This window comes from Pseudochaenichthys georgianus, chromosome 7 (genome assembly GCF_902827115.2).
Source record: "Pseudochaenichthys georgianus chromosome 7, fPseGeo1.2, whole genome shotgun sequence".
NCBI lineage: Eukaryota > Metazoa > Chordata > Actinopteri > Perciformes > Channichthyidae > Pseudochaenichthys > Pseudochaenichthys georgianus.
In genome coordinates, this window is record NC_047509.1 from 30,395,728 (window position 1) to 30,417,774 (window position 22,047).

The window sequence follows — 22,047 nt, forward strand, 5'->3', positions numbered from 1 at the left end:
AACGAGTATTTTCTAACTCCTCCTCTTGTTGCTCAGCTGATCTTTTGGCTCTGGGGATAAGTGAAAGTCTCTGAAACACAGCTGGAGATCTGTTAGTGATGTGGGCATTATCTATGAGTGGACTAATGGATCCATGTCTTACTTGATATTGTACTCCCCATCCAACCAGAAAGGTGCCAAGTGTAATGAGCACAATCAACAATGCTATTCTAACTCTTATCCCTAGGGGACTCCACAATTGGTTTGGCTTTGTTCTTGACATCATCTCTATTTTCTCCATGGTTGTGTCAGTTACAGAATTTAAATAATGAGTACTATAATAACGTATACAAAAATTGGACTCTTGTTCAGATGTAAAACAAAAAATAGGTTTTCACTTTAGTGTACAATCTATAAAAATCTATAGACAATTTGTCTTTTGAGCTGTTTCTATCTTTATCTTATTTCTATTTATTGTTTTGTTCTAGCTCTGCCAAATCAGTCCTAACTCCCAATCATTTTCTGGAAGTTGCCAGTGAAGGGTGACAATGTGTGAGCTGGTGTCAATTTGCTCCTTTTTCTTTACCTTTAAACCGGAGCGTGTGTGTGTGAAGTTCATTACAACTTCTCACTGTTCCGTCCACCGGGATCAGCTCACTGTCTTTTGTGAACTTTCACCCTCACCCAATCACCTGGCCGAACAGGAGTCTCTGCTGGTGTCTCGTCTGGTATCTCTGTAGCTTTCCTAGCCTGTGTATACAAAACTTGGATAATATTACTCAGAGTTCTGACATATTCATCACTTCTATTCATCTAATATCTAAAACTGGACCACTCCCTCCTTGGATAAGGCCCAAGCTTTGGCATACCGTTTGTCGTTACGAGACCTATTATTAACTACATGTTATTATTTATTAACTACAACGTCACTGAAATCAACATATCTGTATAATCATGACACTCCCTCCTTTGAGCATAACATGCTCAATTAATATTGCAATGATTACCCTATTCTGAACAGGACATGTAAAACCCATAACGTTGCATTAAATAAATACAAATCCTCCATGTACCCATAAGGTGTACAAAAAAATATCGTATGATGTATGGCTTTCTGATGGTATAAAAAAATCTGCCATTAGTAAAAAAAATACATGTTTCAATAATGGCTTTTGTCATGGATCATTGTATGTTGCATGCATCATTGTTGTCGCGAAAACAATACCCCTGGTGTCGCTAATGTATCTCAATAACTCTAGGATCAGAGGATTGTTTGATACCGCTGAACTAACATAATGATAATATAATATTTCTCCAAACTAGAGGGAAAATACGAACTATTGTCACAGAGGGTGACATGCATGAAGGGCTGTCGCCCCTCACTCAAAATGAGATATTGCCTTACGCACTACACTATAAATCAGTAAAATTACTCAAGAATAAATAAATAAAAAACGGATTCTTGAAACTGTTGTAAAAACCCTATAACTTCTTCATCCAAGCTCTCAATCAGTGTTATGTTATTTAATCTGCATCTCATTGCCTTAAAACAGATACTTCAGACCAATTATAAAATTGTATTTATGAGGGAAAAAAATGTAATCTGACTCCATAAATCACATAATTGTTTGACTAAAAAACTACACTTCCACTAACAATAAATGAAGTTCCCCTTTAAACACAGCCCCGGTCTTCTGACGGGGTCTATCTATGTACTGGCTGGAAAATGTTGGGCCAGTCTCTGTCGCTCCGTCTCTGTTCTCCCGCTAACAGTCACTCTCTAGTTCTGCTGGGTTCTTGTTGACTTCTTCACTGGTTTGAGACAAGCGACCCTATCGGACACCTCCCTTTGTAGCCAGACATCACCACAGCAGAATCGAGTTTCTGTTTTCAGGTCTCAACAGCTCCACGTCAGGTGTATCGCCACCCCTTGAACTGCAGTCGGTGTAGTTCTTGGGCGAGTACTAGGTTTCCGTCTTCATATTTTGGGTGGAAACCCATCGTCTTGACCTCACTAGCTGTGTGGACACAATCGTTTTCTGTATGGGGGAACAACATCACTCGTAATCTCTATCCTTCTCATAATTACAAAAATAGTCTGCTAAATGTTCTACTATGTTTTAATCTTCTACTACTCTGTGGATGCTTTATGTGTAAATGCAATATGCTACTCACTATCTTTTGAATAACATTCAACCTCTCCCTCCTGTGGTGACAGATATGGCTCAATGCAGCTGGTTTTCAAAATACCCTTGTGCTGAAGATGCACCCCCCTCCCTCCCCCCCACATCTACAGGTGAAATTTACTTTTGCGACACATTTATCGCAAGAAGTGTAGCAAAAGTCAAGACCGCAGATTCGTCGATTTATACTGCCACAGAGCAGATTCGTCAAGTTGTAAAAAAAAAAATTCTTCTGTGACTTCAAATTTGGTTCACAGTTACGTGGATATTTTATACCAGTGTACATTTGGTTCACAGTTACGTGGATATTTTATACAAGTGTAAATGTATGCACACAAGCTCAGATTTTTTTTCTGCAAGTGCTCACATCAGGTTTTACACGCTCTCGCATTTTGCACCATATCTACCTTCATAATTTTACCCTTTCCTTGATATCTGCAGTTGAGCCTGGCTCTGCGTCTGGTCTCAACTTAGTTTCTTTCGGTGACATGCTCTCTTCCTATTCGAATGAATATTATTAAGTTATCAAAGATTGAAACACTAATCCTCCGACTAGCACCTTCGTTCCTGATAAATAGTATCCTATGTCATCCGAACTTAACTTTACATCTGGGTTTTTTTTTTAGTTGTTAAAAGTTTTTTTTTAATTAAGTTTTTTTTAAAGTTATAGATTTTTTTTTTTATAATTATGATTTCAGTTTTTTAAAAGATAAAAATTTTGCAAATTTTTAAATGTTAAAATAAAAATTGTACAGTGTATGGTTTTGACTTTTGAAATATGAAAATAGAAATCTGGTGAAAATCTAAATCCAGTGTGTACCGAAGAGTATGGAATTATGCAAATGCCATAACTTGTGTTAGCTTCAATAAATTGGTGTTTGAATATTCTACAGTCTAGTTTGAAAGACTATGTAAAGTTTCTCATCTTTTAATAAGAAACCACTTTGCAATTCTATCTTGGCGATTGACGCATGTGTTCATTTATAACACTTAAAATCAAGCTTCAAAATGTTATAGTATCTTTGTAATAATTTTGTATTACCAGCAGAGTGCGCTGTTGTAATTTCCAGCTCAATCCACTAGGGATAGCTGTTGCAAAACTGACCTGTTTTTTACAAGAAGAAGCTTATTTTCCTTAAAAATGGGAAGAAAATTTGAATGTGGTTAAACAACACAGCACATAACCGCCAAAACACATTTGCAAACAAGAATATTTAAAAAACCGCCAATACACACTTGCAAACAAGAATATCTAAAAAAAAAACAATACACACTTGCAAGCAGAAATACTTCCAAAACTAGATTCCTACAAATACCAAACTTCCCACGGTAAGATAACCTGTAGTTCCAACTCTGCCAAGAAATATGATAATAATTATAATAATTAGTAATAATTAGCATTTCACGAAATGGCGACTGCCGTGTGGCTTATTTTCAACATGAGGGCATGACAAGATGGCAACTGATTTTCCAACCTTTAACCTGAAGAACAAAGGGATTTGAAACACACCTCGTGTTTCTCTCACAGGGGAGTTGAAATAATGGGGGGTGATCTTTAGTCTAGAAAATTCAATACAAAACAACACTGTAGTTTAAAATAACATTTCTGTCTAGTTTACTATGAAAAAATGGGCTTTATCTTATTGATATTATCACTTAAAGTTAGGAACCCTTACACATAAGCTATAAACCTATCTACGTAATAATTGACTTTATAGTCCACTATTGGTTAACTGTTGCTATTTAGACACGTTAGGTGGGAGTAATATGGAAACCTATCAGCGACTATTAAATGACCGTCGTCAATTTAACGTAATGCAGCTGAAACCCCAAATACCGTATTCCACCCGCAATATCTTGGTTGAAAATAGAACAGTATGACCACTGATAAAGGCTTACACCTTAATCAAGCCGTTTTCCACGAAAAGGACTTTTTTAAAACAGTTCTCAACTGTTTTCGACTAGCACTGACTTCAGTTCAAACCGGAGAGACGTGATGTAAGAATTACATATTTATTGTTTACACGTCATATGAATAAAATGATTGCCATGATAATACAACAGGAGAATGTAATGGTGTTTGGCGATTAGGCCCCGGTTTGCAGGATAATCATTCAGGAGGGAAAGCACCGCTCCGATGAAATCCCCGGGGTCTAGACACTGGTGGTGGTGCTGAGTAGGTGAGACCGGTCTGAAGAAGGAAGGTTTAGCTTTGTCCTGGAGGAGACTGGAGGCGGGTTGCGGTCATCTGCAAATGACAACTGACAGGGAGGAAGAGCAGGCATTTAAGGAATTTAGCATGTGCAGCTATTGGCTGGTGAGGGGTGACGCCCTCATATTTAATGAGGGGGGAAGGGAGCCATCGAGTGACGTGTAAGTGACTCGTGTTAGGTTTTCCTTATTGAACTTGCGCTAAGCTTCATTTCAAACCAGAGAGACGTGATGTAATAATTACATATTTATTGTTTACACGTCATATGAATAAAATGATTGCCATGATAATACAACAGGAGAATGTAATGGTGTTTGGCGATTAGGCCCCGGTTTGCAGGATAATCATTCAGGAGGGAAAGCACCGCTCCAAAACCAGTGAAGTATGAAATACTGAGATGAACTGAGTTGCTTACCTTGTGGGGTGACTGGTGATCTGGGAAGGAAAGATAATAGATTAACACATATATGAGCGACATAGTGCCGGAATCACTGCCGGAGCTTACGGGTCATGCTGAGATTCTGACTGCCGAAATCAGTGCCGGTCTTACCTGAAAACGACCTGCGGGTCGCATGCCTGGCCAGCAGGGCTTGACTACGCCGAGGAGCGAGCGGTTTCGTTTTGTAACGGTGGCCCAACGTCCACGACACCGAAGTGTACGGTAGCCCGCAGCTACGACACCGAAGTGTACGGTGGCCTTCCGCCACGCCTGAACTTCGCAGGCTATATATATATATATATATATTTTCTCTTTCTTTCTTTTGTAACTGACACCGAAGTGTACGGTGGCCTTCCGCCACGCCTGACTTCGCAGGCTATATATATATATATATATCTTTTTCTTTACTCTTTTCTCTTTCTTTCTTTTTCCTTTGTTTTGTACCTGGCACCGGAGTGTACGGTGGCCTGAGTCCATGCCTGACTTCACAGGATATCTCTTTCTTTTCCTTCTTTACTCTTTCTTTATTTTATTTGTTTTGTAACTGCCACGGGGGTGTACGGTGGCCCGAGTCCACGCCTGACTGCAGGAAATACATTTTACACTGATACGTTTGAACAAGGCCTGGGAATGAAATACCTGTGTGCCGGAGATGAAGCCCGTTACATGTAGTTGCAGCGTGAGACGAGACATTATTCCCTGTGGGCGGGGCCCGCGGAATTAGGACAGGAATGCAGTTTGAATATCAGGTACCTTAGTGAGACATGTATACTTGTGAATGTGTTTATGAGCCACCACCAGTTATATGCATAGATACCATAGTTAGGGTCTGAGAGATCTTTGGGGAGCCAGTACGGCGCTGATGTCCGGGCGAATGTAGGTTGTGAAGGCGGAGGAGGACCACTGTCCTAGTTGTTGTAGGGATGAGGTAGAGAGACCTTGATTAGCAGCAGAGGTGGCTGCACCTATCCTGAAGGAATGTCCCGGGTATGATGTAGGTGATAGGCCGGATTTAATGAGAACTTGCTTGAGGTAGAAATTGACAGGGGCCATGACCCTGCAAACCACTCTCCCTGGAAGAAACCCCCAAAACCCACGGATGGGGCGGCATCCGTGAAGAACCTCATTGAGTCAGAGGAACGCACGAGGTCATCGTAAAAGAAAGTAACTCCGTTCCAGTTGGCGAGCAGGAGGGACCAGAAACGTAGGTCTGAGCGGCAGCCTTCGTCTAAGAAAACGCAGTCATGGATAGGGTGACCAGATCCCAACAAACCAAATGTGGGACAAGGAGTATGGTTGTGTGGGACAATGTGGGACACCCTCTCAACAGCAACCCCCGGAAAAAAAAACGTAACAAATATATAACAACAGAGCAGAAAGTGAAGTCAAAATGCAGTTTTTTAATAAAGAAAAGTAAACTAAGGCAGCAGGCATTATTCACTTCAAGTGTTTAGAAATGCATCTTCTTAATGCAACTAGTGTATTACCTGTACAAGTAGGCACAACATAAATTAATAGATAAAATAAAACCAACACTGGCCAGGAGGGAACAGAAACATAATAATACATAAAATAAAATAGCTTTCAGTTTTGTCCATCACAGCAACAGAAGGTGGGCCCCCACACACAGTGTGTGGGCTGTTTTGTCACCTAGAACCACTGGTGTCTTTGACTCTGTCAAACAACTCTCCACAGAGGCAGGGGCAAGCACATCTGTTATTATGGACGCTGCTTTTGTACGACCACATGACATTTTCTTTACTATCTCAGAGTCTGGAAAAATGGTCGGCACTAACTTGTTACCAGTCATTTGACCGGTATGATTGGGAGTGTTGCACTGCGTGGTAAACACTGGTTATTTCTGCTGCTGTTACCTTGTCTGAGTGACCATCATTTTTTGGTTTGAGTAGGAATGTCTCCATAGAGTGGGATGTCTCTTTTTAAGCGACACGTTTCTTGTGAGAATCGCATTCTCTGTGTCTTTTGACGTCGTATTCACTGCCATGTGAAATTTAAAAATTACTCTTGCAAAGATTGCAAAAAACTCTCTGAGAGTCGCCCTGCACTGGCTGCACCCACGGGTAAGTGTCTTCCCAGTCTTTGTTGTATGTGCATCTTCTTTTCTTCTTAGCTGTAGTTTCAGTTTCCTCCATTTTCCATAACCTGCTGCGTCGCCTGCGTTCGTTGTTGTTGTTTGGGGGGTGGGGGGGTGTGTGTGAGTGAGTTACTCTCATTGGTTAACACTTGACCAGCACCCGCCGGCCGCCGTGTGTTACAGTTTGATTGACAGCAAACACAGCCCCCTGATGATAGCCTTCCCTGCTTTCTCAACAGCCATTGGATGAATCTTGATTTTAAAGAAAAGCGTTTTAGCCAATCAAAATGAAATATGGGAAGGGAGAGCAACTGTTGTTTTTGTGATAACTTGTTGCTCGCAGTATGACTTGGTGATGTCCCGGATGCGCTGCAATTTGTCGGAGGGGAGAGACGCCTTCATGTCTATGGAGTCGAGGATGATGCCTAAGAACTCTAAGCGTGTGTCGGGACCTAACATTTTCTCTTCGGAGAGAGGGACACCTAACTCCTGAAGCAGTGTTTTAAGCTTGGGCCAGTGAGGTCCCTGAGCTGTCCTGTGGCGGGTCTATGGGGAGGAGTCGTCCAGTAGGTGAAGGACGGAGGGGATTCTGACGATGTTCAGCAGGATCCAGCAGAGCTCTTCCGAGAAGGAATTGAAGATGCAGGGGCTGCTTCTGCGAACGGTGAAAATAGAGTTTGGACTCCCACTTAATACCGAACGAATTCCACTGAGACGGATGAATGAGGATGATTTTGAAGGCATCGGTAATGTCCGCTTTGGAGAGCCGAGCTCCGTGCCCTGTGAACTTGATCATCTTTATTGCATTATCCACTGAGGCATGGTGAAGGGAGAACTGATCTGGAGGGATGATGCTATTGACGCTGCCGAATGGCCGGAGCGGGGAGCGGACAGATCGAAAATCAGCCTTTTATTTATGTGTGGCTTATTCCGATGGAATTTGAACGGAACGCTGAGAAGGGGGAGGAGCTAAAAGGGCCGATTATATATCCTTTGATAAGTTCTTTGTCGATGAGCTGGGAAACTATGTTGGGTTCTTTAGCGGCTGACTGTAAGTTTCTTGCTATGAAAGTCACTGTGGCGGATGGGAGGACCCCTACCCTGAAGCCATGGGAGAGCCCTGACAGGAGATAGTCAACAAACACGGAATCTGGGTGAGTAGATAGCACAGCTGCTAGCTGAGGGATGATAATGGGAGTGGAGGGGTGATATTCCATTTTTATTTTTTTTTCCCCCTCCGCGAGGTTTCTGGCGCAGTGCTACTGTGACGGCCCGTCCACACGGTGGCGTGCGTTAAAGCTTCCAACGCTCCTGCCCATTCACTTTGAATAGGGTGACGTTACTTTTAGCAGAACTGTATTTTGGGAAGCGACGTGGAGCGTTGCTGGTGTTGCTCGCTTCAAAAGTTGAGCAATGTTTAATTTTTTTTTTTTTTTTTTTTAACATTGCTATTGCTTTGTATCTCGGGGGCAAGAGATTCATGTGATTGGTTGTTGGTCACGTTGCTCGCAAAAAAAAACAGTAGCGTAGGCAGAAATGTACTTTAGGGTGGGCCTGTAAAAATATAGGGTGGGCCAGATTTTTGGCAGATTACTTTTAGAATACTTCCAAGTTCCTTTCTTCTCTTTCCTCTTCTTTCTTTCTTCTTCTTCTTCTTCTTCTTCTTCTTCTTCTTCTTCTTCTTCTTCTTCTTCTTCTTCTTCTTCTTCTTCTTCTTCTTCTTCTTCTTCTTCTTCTTCTTCGGAATACTTTCTTTTCCATAACGATGGGTATGTTTTGGTGAACGGGAGACACGTATTTTACTGTTTTATCAAGAGCACAACGCAACATCTTAGTGTCATTCTGGACAGCTCTCATCTGCACCACACGTAAAACTCACCCATACTGCATTCTTGAACAGTCTTAAGACCTTTCCTTGGAATATGTTATGCATTGTAAGGTGTCCTTGGGTGCTTTGAAAGGCGCCCTTAAATAGAATGAATTATCATTATTATTTATTATCTGAAACGATGTAATAACTTTTTTTTGTATAGGGCAAGTCACTTGCCCTATACATTCAGCAGGCCATTCACTTTGATTTGATCCCGTTATAAATGTCATCATTTCGACAATAAATAAATGCTACATAAACGTTATCTTCCACGTTTTATCTAACCATCTCCGTTTCTATCTTTCAATATATTTTGAAAGAGAACTCTCTCTCTCTCTCTCTCTCTCTCTCATCTGCGTGCGGGGGCGGGGCCTCACAGACACGCTGCATCTCTCGCTCACAGACACGCTGCAGCGCTGTGCAGTGTGCACACGGTTCTGCTGGTAATGAATATTACATTTTGTGAGGAAACTTCTCAACCAATAGTTCCAATAAGTATTCACTTCAGGTTTACGAAAGTAACTGACTCAGATTACTCGTTTTTCAAATGTAACGCCCGCTGAATATACATGATTTTTTGTATTTCTGATTACGTAACGCCGTTACATCTATTCCGTTACAACCCGACCCTGTGTGGGTGAGTGCAAACATTTTCGTTAACACTAGTACCTGACCTGAGTGCCACGGAAGTCGAAGCTCCTGTGACGGAGTCTTCCAGGGCCTGGAGGCGAGCATCGATAGCTGTCATGGAGCTAGCCAGGGATTGCAGGGAGCCGGCCACGCTACTCTCCATGAGGGGTGTGTTAGTGACGCTCCCGGACTGGCGAGCCTGGGAAGGGGTGGATTTTGGAGGTGGACGGGATCCTGGAGGGCTCGACTTCTTTCTTTTTTTTTTACCTCCGCGTCCTCGCCCTGCTCTCTGGGGAGCTGACTGGAGCTGCTGCCCCGGACTGGGGAGCTGTGCTGGAGACCTGATCCGAGAAGCTCTCGGAGCTGCGAGAGAGTGAGGCCTGGGGCTGTGGGGATGCCCTGCTGCAGGAGCCGGGCGATGAGGAAGTCTGCCTCTGGTGATAGGCCGCTGTGGGGAGCCGAACCGGGCTCGAATAATTCCATACCAGGTTCGTGATCTGAATTGTCCGAGTTGGACATCTTGAGCTAGTTTTTCTTGTGCTTTTTTCTTTTTCTCACGAGGAGGAGTATTGTAGTACTGCTACTGTTTGCGGTCATCTGCAAATGACAACTGACAGGGAGGAAGAGCAGGCATTTAAGGAATTTAGCATGTGCAGCTATTGGCTGCTGAGGGGTGACGCCCTCATATTTAATGAGGGGGGAAGGGAGCCATCGAGTGATGTGTAAGTGACTCGTGTTAGGTCTTCCTTATTGAACTTGCGCTAAGCTTCATTTACTCATTACTGATTCGCTATGCCTTGTTGGTTTTCATTTACTCGGTGCTTAACCAATTCGCTATGTCCCATAGATCTTAAAAAAAAAATCGTTAAATGGACTTATATATCCTTACGTCATAGGCTAACTAACTACTAACGTAACAAGAGACACCTACATGAAAACACAACAAGACACCTACCCGAAGTACAATGACCACACACCTTTATATTTAAAATACAACACACACACAAATTAATAGCATGCAGGGTTAAATAGAAGAACAAAAGAAAGTGTGAACTCACCCTGCTTGCAACAGACCAGCGCCACGAGGTATAGGATGCTTATATTTATCAATTGTGGTTGTTTTGACATTAAATGCACAGCTATTTTCAGGATCCGCTTGCCGCCGTCAAACACACATGTTAACATTGTCCTGCATAAACTATTGAAGAATTCGATATAACAGGCTTCTTCTTACCGAGTTGATACGAGCTCGTTGTGTGTCTGAACGGATGCCGCGTCTCTGGAAAACAGCTGGTTGTTAGTCTCTACCAGTTCAACGAGAATCACGTCGGGATCACCAATTGTTATCTATGTTCGTTATTCTCGCGTCCAAGAGAGAAGCTTTAAAAGGAGACTAAATGGAGTCTCTGAGAAGGTTCAAATGGTACTTTAATTAATAAAAAGGCACGGTAATGTTACAAGCAGGAGATTGTTCAGTCAGGAGAGAAAGGCTGCAGCTTCCTCTCCCAGTGGTGGCCGTGCAGAAGAGACCTCACAAGCATTCGTCCTTCCCGCTTGCTGGCTATTTGCTCCTCCTCTCTAGGGGCTATGGTGACGTAGGAGACTTCCCCCTCGTTCTTCTGTGTACGATATTGCGTTAAACGGAGGATTTAAACATTTTACATTCATTGTATAACTAGACACGCCTTTTCTCCTCCTTAACTCTTTCATGACTTTTCATTTAACACATTCTAAACGCTGTAATCAATACTCCAAAAAATACAGGAAATACTTCACGGCAGCTTTGTTTCCGGTCGTTCCGGAAGTTGTCACATGCTACCCACGTCTGTAAACAATAACGTATTCAAATAAACTGTACCTTCATTTAATATTCAGCAATAATAATCTCTTGGTTCAATTAGTTGTAGTGTTAAATCAGTAGGTTTCGGTGTGCATCACTCCATGTCATTTCGCTGCTAAATTCACCTATACACCTACACCTATATTAGCCACATGCTAAATGCTAACCGGAGATGAAGGATTTTCAGAATAAAAGCTTAACAACTGGTTGTGCACAAGAACTTCTGGTTTTTCAGTATAAAACAGCATTTAAATTGACGGGGTATGTTTAAGGTACTTTATGCCATTAAAAACATTGATTTTAATTTCTAACACATTCTACAGGGGATGTTAGCATAGCAACCAAAGCTAATCAGACTATCTTGACTACTTGCTATCATATTGTGGCATAAGCCGTTTTCTACACGCATATTTTACCGGCGTAGTTTTTGTTATGATTTTACTTGTGATGGCCACATAGCCCATGTATTGATTCCATCCGATAGCTGCTGCAATAATACAAAACAACAGGAAAACGTCTGCCTCTTCACAATGGTCAATAACAGTGAACGGATGGCAGGCCCGGACTGGCCATCGGGAGGACCTGGAGGTTTCCCGATGGCCTGGCCTGTTAAGTGGCCTGCTGGCCTGAGGATTTCTTTTTTTATGTAGGCTATGTATTGTGAACGCAACGCTGCGCAAATGTGGGTCTGACTCTACCTCACAGAGGGTGACTGGCTGTCTACATGATGTGGCCTGCCGACATGGCCACTTTCATACAGATCATACTAATGCCCTCGATTGGTCTCTGTGTGTCATTCAAGCTCGGGAGGGTGTGTATGTGTGGCGCGAGCGAGAGAGGAAAATGCGCGCACTGGTTACGTGTATTGTTGTTGTTAGCATCTGGTGCTAGCTAGCGCCGCTAACGGATATAATGAGCTCTGTCAACAAGGTGGAGGAGAGTCCTCTGCTGTCAGACTGAGAGACTGAGGGGGGTGGTAGTGGACCGGATCGCCGGAGCTGTATTAAGGCGCATTCACACTGCGGTACTTTTCCCACAAAGGTTCATGCAAACTTAGTTCATGATCGCGTTCACACCAAAAAGAGCCGGTACTAAAATTAGTTCATGCGAACCTTTTTATCCCCTCGAAAGTCCCTGCTAGAGAGCAGGGACTTTCGAGCGGCTCTTTTGTGGGAAAAGAGCTATATTTCTGATTGGCTGGGCGGATTGCAAACCACGCCCGGTAAAACTCCCAAAAAGTTTTCTGAAGCCGCCATTTTATTATCCTCGCATTAGCATTATTAGCATTAGCCCAGCGCAGAAATGCAGAGAGACTAACTCATGGCAACACAAAATAAAACATGGGAGCGGTGGAGATGAGGAGGTGTCGGCGTTCTGGCGATTTCCTCGGAAGGCTTCAGTAGAAGCTGCTGGGAGTCCCCAACTCCGGGGACTTCCGGCCGGGGACTTTGGGCGGCAGTATACGCCGTGAAGTGGTTTGCAGCCTGCCAGTAAACCCAAACCAGAAGAAGAAGAAGTGACGTCAGCGGCTTCATTTGCCTAATCCACCCCCAGGGACTTTTTCTGGTGTGAACGCGATCTGTACTTAGTTCATGCGAACTAAAGAGTTTGCAGGAACTAAGTTCGCATGAACCTGTGAGGAATTGCAGTATCTCCTTCTCCTTTTTTCTGTTTGTCTATCTGTTTGTCTGTCTTCCTGGCTGGGCGTGGTTGACCTACTTTCCGTTTTCCGCCAACTCACCTCCGCTCCTGTTTCTCATCATCACTGATTACCACTACTCACCTGCTGCTGCTTAAAACTCTGGTTCGATCATCAGACTTCGCCAGTTCTTCGTATACTCACAGTGGTAAACTCCAGTTCCGGCTGACTAGTATTGCTAGTCTTTTTGTATACTCTTCCAGTTGGATTTTTTCATATACTAATCCTGTTCTGTTTTGTGCCTGTTCCAGATACTCCATATTCCATTCCGTCCTGCCTGCCACGTCTAGCCCAACCTCCGTCTCAGCCCTGCTCCACGTTCTTCCCACTCTGTTGAGAGTTTACTTTGTCTCCTGCCTGTTTTTTGAGGACGTAAATAAATCCAGTTTTTTTGACACTTCACCTAAGTCTCCGTCCCAAGTGTTCTTGCATAGCGGGTTCAAGTTTTGAGTCTCTTTACGAGGAGCGTAACAGAAGAACTGGCCAAGAATGAACCCTGCAGGATCCGGAGCGGATTCTACCCCAATCCTTCATGCCCTGTCAAGTCAGGGCTCCCTCCTGGGTGAACACGAAAAGCTCATCCGAGCGTTGGTGGAGAGTAACCGGTCCATGGCTCATCATGTCTCCGAGTTGGCGTGCCAGATCTCCGCTCTCACTACCTCAACGGTAGCATTTCAGGCTACTCCCAGTCCAGCCCCTTTGCCCCCTCCTCGCCAGGATTTTCCTATCACCGATCCTGAGCCATTTCACGGAGATGTGGAGAAATGCAGAGGTTTTTTGTTCCAATGTAACAAGGTTTTTCGCCAGCGTCCTGTTGCATTTGCTGCTGAAGCAACGAGGATTAATTTTGTTTTGGGGTTGCTCCGCGGGAGAGCTTTAACCTGGGCAGAGGCTTTAAACTCTTCGGTGGATTTTGACACCCTACGTTTTGAGGGCTTCTCTGATCGGTTCTCAGCTGTTTTTGATCATCCCAACTCCTCTGGCTCCGGAAACCACCGTGAACTTATCTAGTTTAAGGTAATATCCTCTCCTTCTACTCCTCTGGTTTTGGGTTACCCGTGGCTACGCACTCACAACCCACACATTGATTGGGCTAAGGGAAGGATTATTGAATGGGATCAGCACTGTCTCGCTAACTGCCTGTGTTCTGCCCTACCTTCAACTTCTGTTTCCCCAAATCCTGTTGTCTGCCCTGATGCATCTGTAGATTTGACTGGTGTTCCTACTACTTACTACGACCTGCGTTGGGTCTTCAGCAAAGAGAGGGCTCTCTCTCTTCCTCCCCACCAACCCTACGACTGCCCAATTGATCTGCTCTCTGGAGCTCCTCTACCCTCCAGCCGCCTCTACAATCTGTCCCGTCCTGAGAGGGAGGCTATGGAGCTTTATATCACGGACTCTGTGGCTGCTGGTATTATTCGTCCCTCCTCTTCTCCTGTGGGTGCCGGGTTCTTCTTTGTAGACAAGAAGGATAAGTCACTACGACCTTGCATAGACTTTCGGGGGTTAAATAATATCACGGTCAAGAACAAGTACCCATTACCCCTTCTCACCTCAGCTTTTGAACCTCTCCAAGAGGCAACCCTGTTCACCAAGCTTGACCTTCGAAACGCCTAACATCTGATCCGCATCCGCCAGGGGGATGAATGGAAGACAGCGTTTAACACTCCATTGGGCCATTTTGAATATCTGGTCATGCCTTTTGGTCTCACTAACGCCCCAGCAGTTTTCCAGACTATGATCAATGATGTCTTGCGTGGCTTCCTTAACCGCTTTGTCTTTGTCTACTTAGACGACATCCTGATTTTCTCCAGGAATCAGGAGGAACACGAGAACCATGTCCGCAGGGTCCTACAGAGACTGCTGGAGAACAAGCTCTATGTTAAGGCGGAGAAGTGCGAGTTCCACCAGAACCGGATCAGCTTCCTGGGCTATATCATCAGTCAGGGCAAGGTGGAGGCAGACCCTGGAAAGATCAAGGCAGTGGTGGAGTGGCCAGTCCCAACTACAAGGAGGGAGCTCCAGAGGTTTCTGGGATTTGCCAACTTTTTCCGTCGCTTCATCCGGAACTTCAGTAAAGTAGCTGCACCTCTCTCCAGACTCACCTCCGTCAACATCACGTTCTGTTGGACTCCAGAGGCTAACAGAGCTTTCATCAAACTCAAGTCCTTGTTCACCTCAGCTCCCATCCTTATTCAGCCAGACACAGAGAAGCAGTTTGTTGTGGAGGTGGATGCATCTGATACTGGAGTAGGAGCAGTTTTGTCTCAGACGGCTGGTCCTGATAACATCCTCCATCCCTGTGCTTTTTTTTCACGTCGCCTCTCTCCTGCGGAGCGCAATTATGATGTTGGTAACAGGAGGCTTCTGGCTGTTAAGTTGGCACTAGAGGAGTGGAGACACTGGCTCGAAGGCAGCAAGCAGACTTTCCTGGTCTGGACGGACCACAAGAATCTCTCCTACATCCAGTCGACGAAGCGACTGAATTCCCGACAGGCCAGATGGGCTCTGTTCTTCTGTCGCTTCAACTTTTGCCTCACCTTCCGCCCTGGCTCCAGGAATATAAAACCCGATGCTCTGTCTAGGCTATACTCTCCTGACTCTCCTGATCCTCCAGATGCTTCAATCCTTCCCAAGAGTTGTGTAGTAGGCACCCTCTCTTGGGAGATTAATAACACCATCCTGGAGGCATTGAGAGAGCAACCAGATCCAGGCAATGGTCCTCCGAACCGTCGGTTTGTTCCTGATGCTGCCCGCTCCAAGGTTCTACAGTGGGTCCACAATTCCCGGTTCTCAATCCATCCCGGAGTAAACCGCACTCTTTCTTTCCTGAAGAGACATTTCTGGTGGCCAACGATCAACAGGGACACTCTGGAGTACGTTTCTGCCTGTCCCACGTGTGCTAGGAGTAAGTCCTCCCACCAGTCCTCCCACCCCTTCCTATCCCTAGTCCTCCCTGGTCACACATCGCACTGGATTTTGTTACCGGCCTGCCCCCCTCACAGGGCAACACCACAATCCTCACTATAGTAGACCGGTTTTCCAAGTCGGCTCACTTCGTTGCTCTTCCAAAACTCCCGTCAGCCCTGGAGACCTCCCAACTCCTCACAGAACATGTTTTCCGATTACATGGTATCCCTGCCGACATTGTCTCAGACCGCGGTCCCCAGTTCACCTCTCGAGTTTGGAGGGAGTTTTGTCAATCCCTGGGAGCCTCAGTCAGCCTGACTTCTGGATATCACCCCCAATCAAACGGCCAAACAGAACGAACTAATCAGGACCTGGAGTCAGCTCTCCGCTGCATCAATGACCGAAACCCCTCTACTTGGAGCTCTCATCTCTCCTGGGTTGAGTACTCCCACAACGCTCTTACCTGCTCCGCTACTGGTCTCTCCCCTTTGAAGCTTCATTGGGGTACCAGCCGCCCCTGTTCCCCGAAGAGGAGCGAGACTTGGCAGTTCCCTCAGTCCAGCAGCATGTGCGTCGCTGTCAGAAAATCTGGAGAGATACACGATCTGCCCTTCTCCAGACTTCGGCACGGAACTAGCGATCAGCCAACCGTCACAGAAAGGCAGCTCCTCTCTACGTCCCAGGCCAGTCAGTCTGGTTGTCCTCCCGCAACATTCCTCTCATCTCTGAGTCCAAGAAGCTTTCCCCACGCTTCATTGGTCCTTTTCCCATCCTAAGGATCATTAACCCTTCCGCAGGCCGGTTGAAGCTTCCCAGAGCTCTGAGAATTCACCCCACTTTCCACGTGTCTCAGATTAAGCCGGTTCACACCAGTGAATTGAGCCCTCTGGCCTTACCCTCTCCTCCCGCCCGTATCATCGACAATCACCCTGCTTATACGGTGCACCGTCTTTTGGACGTCAGACGTCGGGGCAGGGGTTTCCAGTATCTGGTGGACTGGGAGGGTTATGGCCTCGAGGAGCGATGCTGGGTTCCTCGTTCCCGTGTCCTGGACCCAATCATGGTGAGGGCCTTTCACAGGGCTCATCCAATCAAGCCTGGTGGTCGCCAGGTGGCTCCCATTGAGGGGGGGGGGGGGGTACTGTGAGGAATTGCAGTATCTCCTTCTCCTTTTTTCTGTTTGTTTGTCTATCTGTTTGTCTGTCTTCCTGGCTGGGCGTGGTTGACCTACTTTCCGTTTTCCGCCAACTCACCTCCGCTCCTGTTTCTCATCATCACTGATTACCACTACTCACCTGCTGCTGCTTAAAACTCCGGTTCGATCATCAGACTTCGCCAGTTCTTCGTATACTCACAGTGGTAAACTCCAGTTCCGGCTGACTAGTATTGCTAGTCTTTTTGTAAACTCTTCCAGTTGGATTTTTTCATATACTAATCCTGTTCTGTTTTGTGCCTGTTCCAGAAACTCCATATTCCATTCCGTCCTGCCTGCCACGTCCAGCCCAACCTCCATCTCAGCCCTGCTCCACGTTCTTCCCACTCTGTTGAGAGTTTACTTTGTCTCCTGCCTGTTTTTTGAGGACGTAAATAAATCCAGTTTTTTTGACACTTCACCTAAGTCTCCATCCCAAGTGTTCTTGCATAGCGGGTTCAAGTTTTGAGTCTCTTTACGAGGAGCGTAACAGAACCTTTGTGGGAAAAGTACCGCAGTGTGAATGCGCCTTTAGATTAAAGGGGACCTATCATGCAAAATGCACCTTTGTACGTCTTTTATACATGAATGTGTCCCCGGTGTTCCAGGGAACTCACCAAGTGTCAGAAAACACAACCCTCTCTATTTTCCTCCTTAGCCAAATCTCTAAAAAAGGGGCTGCAAGACTCTAGAAAGGGGACTGCATGCAATGCCATCAGTGGAAAAAGAAAAGAATCTGTGGCTAGACTTCATTTTCAAGGGACATGTGCCAGAAGACCACGGCAGATTTCTGTTGGTGTGTTCCAAACATTTTACGACGGACATGTTTATGAACTTCTCTCAAGTCCAACACGGATATGCCTCCAAAGTAATGCTAAACCCGGGATCAATACCAACCATCCGGGACCAGGCCAGTGAGGACACATCCAATTTTGAAGCTGTAAGTTTTTATTTAGCGGTGTTTTTCCTGATAAAGCTATCTCTAGCTTGTAGCATGTAGCTTCGTCGTATCAATGTCGCCTCAAACCCAAATAGTAATCGGTTAGGTGTTTATATATTTTTGTAGCATTTTATTTTGTACGCTCCGCAGTCTTTGCTTTGTCTTTTATTTGAATTATCAGGCATTTGCTAACATGTTCAGACATACTGCCGTAATGGTGATCTGTGTGCAGGCTGTAAAGCCACGCCCTAGGCGATAACACAAGTATTTATTCTCCTATTTATTAGTATTTTGTATCCTCTACAATCATATTGAGTAAGTTATAATAACAAACGTAATCTTCTGTAGGCAAGTGCCGTTTTTTCCAGCGTTATATGTAAAAGCTTTTGTGATTGTAGTCTGTAAGAACGATCAGATATCATCGGTCTGTAAGCTAAGCTACGCTACGCTAATGAGACATGCCGATTTTTCCAGCGTTATATGTAAAAGCTTTTGTGTGTTTACTTGTTTGCGCACATGAATATAAATGGGGGTGTGTTAGGATATAACACTGTGTATGTATGCGAGGGGGGACACACACCACGAGTAAAACTGAGCTAAAGCCCCATTGGTCTGTTGTTGTTGACAAGGCCTTACCTCTAGCAACAGGCTAATTAGTGGCTAGCACTCATTACAGTCAGTCTACTGAGCTCAGCCCCTCTCCAACACATCACCTGTATTGAGTCAGAAACACAGCATGCACGTTACGGTTCAAAACTAACTCGGATTGGAAAAGGCTTAGCAAAGAGCTTTGCTAAATAGAGAGTTTTAGCCCCATCTTTTGGGATTTCAGACTATATTTATCCAAATAGTATTTTCTCATCCTGAATACTAAGTTGAGATGATTTTGTTCTAACTATGTGTTCTTCTTTACAGGCCAGCACCTCACATACTTACTAATTAGTGACAATTTGTACATCCTTTGCTATTATTTACATTTTTTTTTATCATAGCGGAAATGAAAGACTGTACCTGGCAGCCCTGCACTACAATGAAAACGCTGAGCGTGCACACGCCACTACATCCACTGGAAACCCTCTGTATAAACTGCAGTTCCCAAAGGCCAGGAAGGGAGAATGCAGAGCAAAACCAGTAAAGACTGACTCCACATTCCGTAAGTGTTTAAAATATTTATTATAGAACTATTTACAAATATAAAATAAAAAAATTAGAAAGAAGTTTCAGTTTTTTACATGCATATACTAATCTAAACCACATTTTTTGTTGTGCTTTTTTTTTACCATTGCACAGCCCTACGTGGCCAACTTGATGGACCTCATCTTCGACCAAGTCTTTGTGGACCCTGCACCATTATGAGCGACCTGACAGGGAGGAGGTCATCGCCGGGTATGCTACACGGTTCAATTTGGCTGCTGTCTGAACCCAACATCGACATTTCACGGATCAGGAAACTCCCTGCGTATCCTGAGGACAATGCAGGCCGGAATCACCACTCTGATCCTGCGTCCAAGGAAGCCCCAGCACCAGCTCACAAAGCTTCTGTAAAACTATTTAGTGTCATTTATACAAAATACAAGTAGGCTACATTTAGTTTTTTTTTGTATGGGTTTTTTTAACCGTTGATTTTGACAATAAAGTTCGAGTTGATATCAAAATGTGTCGTGATTATTCATGTTTGGATGGGTAAAGAATATTCTGATTTCAAAAGCATAAGGTTGTGGACCTTTTTGTCGTACACATGGGTGTGTTATGCCATTGCTGTGTAGTATATAATATAATAGTACATGTACAATGACAGAATGAAAGATTGCATAAAGCCATATACACCAGTATTTATTTCCATGAACAATATTAGCATTCGTTTTACAATTTCAGTCAAAACAAACAAACCGCTCACTGCTCTATTTGCCTCAACTGTAGTCCACCATGTTCAGCTCTGTAAATATTCAACGCATTCTGCAGGGAGAACACATTTAGGCACACAGGCTCCAATACAGGATGGTCCACCATACAGGTTACAGAGTCCTCAAGTCACTGCATCCGTCTTGACACATTGTGATAAACATATATTGAATGACATGTGAAAAATGTATTTAAACAGACAACTTAGTAAAGCTGTCAAAAATGTTACCTGTGGTATCTCCATGCAGCACACATTCTCCGTTCAGAAGGCATCGTGGCGCAATTTGCACAAAGAAGTCAATAACTGAGCTTTTAAAAACACATGAAACTACACACATTGCTGACAACTGAGGTGTTGTTGGAGTTATACTTTTTATCATCCTAAATTATTCAACTTTCCAACGGTTGTTGCACGATGTTGGAAGAAAAGGACTGTAAACTATTAATAAACGCAATGAGGCCATTGTATATATGCTGAAAATATGAATGTCTCCCTTTATAAATATATATATATATATCGCTGTTTTTGCGTTACAAACTGTACACATTGCATTCTTGCTAATTAGCCAAACTATGAACGTAATAAGGAGCAAGCATCGTAACAGAGTAAAATAAATAGGGACAACAGCTTGTCAGCTAACCATTCAGAAACGTCCTGCTGCAGCCGAGATTTTTGCACCTCCACCAAAACCTCCGCTGCTTCAGGGTCAGTTTCTGGATCAAATTGATAATATGCTTGAACACATGCATTGCTCTGAGATGACATGTTTATTCGACACTCGTAATCACAGCAAGCATGGTAACGTGACTCTCGCCGGCTCATGCCTGCTCTTCTGCAGGGGGGCGTGGTCAGCTGCTGCTCAGAATTTTCAAAGACGGGCTTGGAATAGAGCGAAAATGAGCGAAACGAGGCATGTCTAAAAAATGATCTGTTTGGTATTTTGAAAAATAAAATGTATAAATATAAGTTATATAGGTATGGTCATACACTATATCATTTAAATATAGCATGATAGGTCTCCTTTAACAATTAAACAGAGGCAGAAATAAGAAAATTGGTGATGCGGCCTTCGTTAATTATGCCCCAAAGCTGTGGAACACGATACCGTTAGACATCAGGGAAGCCTGCTCGGTCTAAATATTCAAGAAAAAGCTAAAGTTTTAGATAGCTACTTGGTTTTCTTTTATTATCCTGAATTTTAAATCTATGTTTTACTCAATGTCTATTCTATGCTAATTTTATTTATATTTGTATGTCTTTTAACCCTTTCATATGTGATATCAATGTTCTTGTTAACTGTATTTTATTTGACATCCATTTTCTTAAACTCTATCTTATGAGACTGTGAATCACTTTGGACTGCAACTCCTGTATGAAAGGTGCTATACAAATAAAGGTTATTGTTAATATTATTATTATTGTACTCTACATCAAGAAAAACATGTTCTGTATTGTACTGATCGCAGTGGGTGTCAGCGTATTCGTCTTGTATTTAATTTTTTTATATTTGTGTGTTTTTTTGTATTTTTCCTTTTCTGAAATACAGAAAGGCTTTTAAATTGGAATGGGCAAAGACAGTCACAAGGCCCATACTATACTTCTGAATTTTAATAATCATATCATCTTGAACAAATAAATACACACAAACACACACAAATTGGTGAAACAGACAAGATGACAACATATCATTTTTTTAGGTAAGCATTTTCTCATCTAAAAACAGGGATGATAGCTCATATGAGACTTCAAAGATCTTTTATTTTGAAACTGTACATCAGATTGTCCTGATTTTCTCTGAGTGACTAGATGGGGTGTCCTGCTATCACCCCGAAGTGATATTAGTATTTGATACAGGACAGTTTTTGTTTTATTCTTATCTAAAAACAGAGGGATGATAGCTCAAATATATGAGACTTCAAAGGTCTTTTATTTTGAAACTCTTTAAGTTTTACATTCACTCAGTTATAATGTGGTAGTTATATGTAGTTTGTTTTACATTATTATTGATCACATTAGGCCTATATAGTACATATTTTAATATGTTTGGTATAATTGTTATTGACCGAGTAAGCACCTTTATTTTGAAGGCAGTTTTTCCAGGCCTCTACCGTAATGCATAGGATATTCGCGCACCGCAAAACAACGCGGATGCTGG

The 22,047-nt window shown here is 43.6% G+C and overlaps 1 long non-coding RNA gene across 1 annotated transcript; it reads left to right on the forward strand.

Annotated features, from left to right (window-relative positions):
* Positions 1-17,897: 17,897 nt before the first annotated feature.
* On the forward strand, positions 17,898-19,581 carry LOC139434116 (uncharacterized). The gene is made up of 3 exons (XR_011643544.1): positions 17,898-17,989; positions 18,982-19,142; positions 19,280-19,581. It is a non-coding gene; the product is annotated as an uncharacterized lncRNA (long non-coding RNA).
* The last annotated feature ends 2,466 nt before the right edge of the window (positions 19,582-22,047 follow it).